The 3827-nt window shown below is 43.0% G+C and overlaps 1 long non-coding RNA gene across 2 annotated transcripts in view; it reads left to right on the top strand.

Annotated features, from left to right (window-relative positions):
• Nucleotides 1-2777, top strand: part of LOC134450176 (uncharacterized) — a 12764-nt gene extending 9987 nt beyond the window's left edge. The window contains exons 2-4 of one of the 2 annotated variants that reach the window (XR_010035031.1): nucleotides 684-766; nucleotides 1343-1441; nucleotides 2600-2777. This is a non-coding gene — a long non-coding RNA (uncharacterized LOC134450176). Of the gene's footprint in view, nucleotides 1-146; nucleotides 767-1342; nucleotides 1442-2599 lie in introns of those variants that run through there. The other variant, XR_010035030.1, reaches the window with a different exon arrangement.
• Nucleotides 2778-3827: the final 1050 nt, after the last annotated feature.

Raw genomic sequence — 3827 nt, 5'->3', positions numbered from 1 at the left:
ATAAGGTCCTCAAGTGTGTAGAGTTTTGCTGAGTTCGTTGTTTATTTACATTTTCCTCAGCATAACTGTACAGCTGACACCGCTGCCTTTAGGCTAGTGACAATGGGCCCAAAAAGGCCTTCGTTTTCGAGATACCCCAACCGGAGGTAGAACAAAACCCAATAATGTTTTTCCTCATCTCTAGGGTGTCCCATACATGAAAATGATTCTTGGCCAAAGTGATTTTAATGCTAAGCCTAAACATTTTACACATTTTCATATGCACCTCCAAACAAAAAAAGCACCCAAAATGTGACTTCTCTTGGGTTTTGTTCTACCTCCGGTTGGGGTGTCTCCAAATTTTGAGGCCATTGTCACTGGCCTACTTCTGTATCATAACAAAGCCTGTCACTTCCACGTTTCGTTCTTTATGTGACCGAAGTCACTGGCTACTGCACCAGAGAGGGTCTCTGCACTCATTGCTGGTCCTATAATGCCATCTATTGGCGAAAACGTGCAACAGCATAATTAAACTAAAAGACAACTTCTGACAGGACAACAAAAAGACAGGGAGTGAGAATAAGGGAATAACAAAAAGCCGAAAATGGGGGGTCCACTACACTTGCATACCTGATTGTGATGCTGTCACTCATTTTCTAGTCTATATCTTGGACTGAAAAAGGATTACATTATTATGTTTTCAGGTGTTTTGCCCCTGCGGTTGTGAAGAGGATGCTGTGGAGGTGGCAGCATGAACGTGTCACACAGACATTGGCTAAACTACTCGGTAGGTACAACGAAATAAAAGAAACCACCCCCTCAACCCTGTTTATGCTGCACTGTACATAACCAGTTTTTATATAGACCATTATTTGAAATACTATGAGAGCCTTTCTGTTAGGAAACTGTACAGCAGGGATGGGCAACTGGAGGCTCGGGCACCACATGCAGCCCAACTTCTCACTTTTAAAAAAAGAAAAAGGACAGTTTTTAACCCCCTATAAATCAATAGTGTAAGCATTCATGTAAAAAAATAAAAATAAAAGTGAAGTATCCTTTTGTAAATTCTCTCAAGTGCGTGGTGATGTGGCCCACTGATTGTGGTAATTAAAAATGTTGGCCCACCTTATAATGAAAGTTGCCCACCCCTGCTGTACAGCCTACATCACTTGTACATGTCCTTACCAAATAGGACACTAGCTAGCTAAATGTAACTAATATGGCATTGTGAAAGTTGTATGCCTAAATGTAAACCATAATATTAAATTGTGATGGACAGAATTCAACTAAACCAACATATTACATTGTGAATGTAGTTGCACAGTGATACTGAGACCGACTTATTCCTGTCTTTATTTGCCAGGCTTCTACACTTGCCCTCAGAGTTCACATATGGTGAAGTGCACAGGTGTCCAGTCAGGTTCAGACTGATGCTGGTAACAAGAGGAAAACATGCTAATTGGTAAGTGAGATCCCTGCTCAACAAAAATCCACACAGCACAACAAGTAAGCCTAGTTTGTGGTATCAAATGTAAAATGGAAGTTTCATCAAAAAGTTGTAGAACACATCTGAATAAATTGCAGGCCATCAAAGTTGTGAATGGGCAGGGAAAACACAACCAGTAGGCTTATGAATTACTTTGACTCAGCACAGCACAGCAGATGCGATGCTACCATTCCTTGGGAATATGACACAGAGGTCTACTATTCCATTGTAAATATTGACTGGAAATGTTCATGTTTCAACTGTTTAAAAACATTGGACTCAGGGGAAAAAATCTCTAGGTGTATATAAGTGAAAGCCCACCTTTGCCATTGTGACACAGCACACAAGTAGTGAAAAAAGTGAAAGCCCATTGGGAAACTCCAACTCCCATTGTCATTGTGACACAGCACTCCACCGCACACAAGTGAACACTGCACACTGCGAAATTGCATTTATGCCTCGCCCGTGCAAGGGGGCAGCCCTCAGTGGCGCCCCATGGGGAGCAGTGCGGTGGGACGGTACCATGCTCAGGGTACCTCAGTCATGGAGGAGGATGGGGAAGAGCACTGGTTGAGTACTCCCCCCACCAACCTGGCGGGTCGGGAGTCGAACCGGCAACCTCTGGGATGCAAGTCTGACGCCCTAACCGCTCACCCATGACTGCCCATAGAAGTATACACTGCACACAACAAAATTGCATTTTATGCCTCACCTGTGCAAGGGTGCAGCCTACATTGGCATCCCAAGGGAGCAGTATGTTGCAGTGTGGCGGGAAGGTACCATGCGTGGGGTACCTCAGTCATGGAGGATGGAGGAGAGAGCACTGGTTAATTACTCCCCCCACCAACCTGGCGGGCTGGGAGATGAACCAGCAACCTTTGGGGGCGGTAAAAACCTAACTTGCTCAGCCTCTGAGGCACATAAAAATGTGAAATTAGTTGCATTTAAAAGCCAAGACCATCATCTTGCATGAGAATGGACAGTCTGCATATTGGAATGCACCCATGTCACTTCAGGCGCCTTGGACAATGCATCGTGTATGCAGCATCAGGCTAAAATGGGTTAATAACACACACACACACACACACACACACACACACTCTCCTCTAATCTTCTCTCTTTGCCAAACTTTAGATGACCTTTCCAGCATGTCCAACTCATCAGCATCAGGGGAGGAGAGTCGGTGAAGGTGGTGCACCATCCAGGACCAGTCATGGGCCACCAACACCTCTGCAAAATCTGCACTTCTTGTGAACCCTCTAGAAGACACTACAACCACAAAACTGCTAATAAACCATCACATACTACATCACATCATGGTTCTCCATGTGTTACTGCACCCTCGGCACAAGTTCTTTGCTAGATTGCCATCTGGCAGATGCATCAGGACAGAAATGTAGCTACTATTTGTGATTATATCTCCCCACACTCTTTCTTGCTTTGTATGGCAGTGTGTCTCTGTGTGTGTCAGAATGGAAGGTGTCGCACCATTGAAGTCAATGGGCAGTGGCATTGCATGAGGGATATAGAAGTCCAGATATGCTTTGGTGCCAGCTGTTTTTTTTTTTTTTATCTGGTCACCCACACTTCCCTCTTCATTATGTCCTATAGATTTCCATACCACGTTTTGGTGCTTTGGTGGTACGGACATTCTAACTCACCAGAAAAAAGAAAAAAATGAAAATGAATGGAGGGTTATGTCTGGTGATTTCTGGCAAATTAGAATGCCCATAACATCAAAGTGGCACTGGATTACTCAACCATTTGCCTCTTAAAAGATAGCTTCTGCCAATTTCAATATGCTGTTGTATACCTCATGCTACCCTTGACTTGTCAGTACCCGGTGATGCTGGCATTTTTTTGACTCAGCTCTTTCTGAGATTTGAGCTATTCTAATAGGGGCAGACTTTGATTGCATTAAAAACCTTCTTAACATAGGTCTAATCCAAATACTATCCCAAAAGGTATCAATTGGTAGGTTTACATGAGGCATTTAAATCCGATTTAACTCACTTTAAATCTCATTAAAACTTAATTCCACTTTAAAAACATCATGTAAACACTTACCGAACAGGATTTAAGTTTATTCCGATTTAAACTTAAGTCCGATTAAAGTGGGTGGTTTATTCCTCTTTTAAATCCGATTAAACACGTTCCTCTGTCATGTAACCTTTTAATCAGAATTACAATAAATCCGGTCGTTCCACGCATGCTCGTTGACCACACGATGGCGCCAAGAGCCCGTGCTCTTTGTCAGTGAGAAAAAGATGGCGGCACTTCCTGTTGATTTTCACATGAAAGTTTTGCTTAATTTAAAGTCCCTAAGCGACTATAAATGTTGTGGTTTCCATATATTGATGTA

The sequence above is a fragment of the Engraulis encrasicolus genome, chromosome 6, assembly GCF_034702125.1.
Source record: "Engraulis encrasicolus isolate BLACKSEA-1 chromosome 6, IST_EnEncr_1.0, whole genome shotgun sequence".
Lineage (NCBI taxonomy): Eukaryota > Metazoa > Chordata > Actinopteri > Clupeiformes > Engraulidae > Engraulis > Engraulis encrasicolus.
The sequence above is the reverse complement of the archived record's forward strand: the minus strand, read 5'-3'. Positions and strand labels throughout refer to the sequence as shown.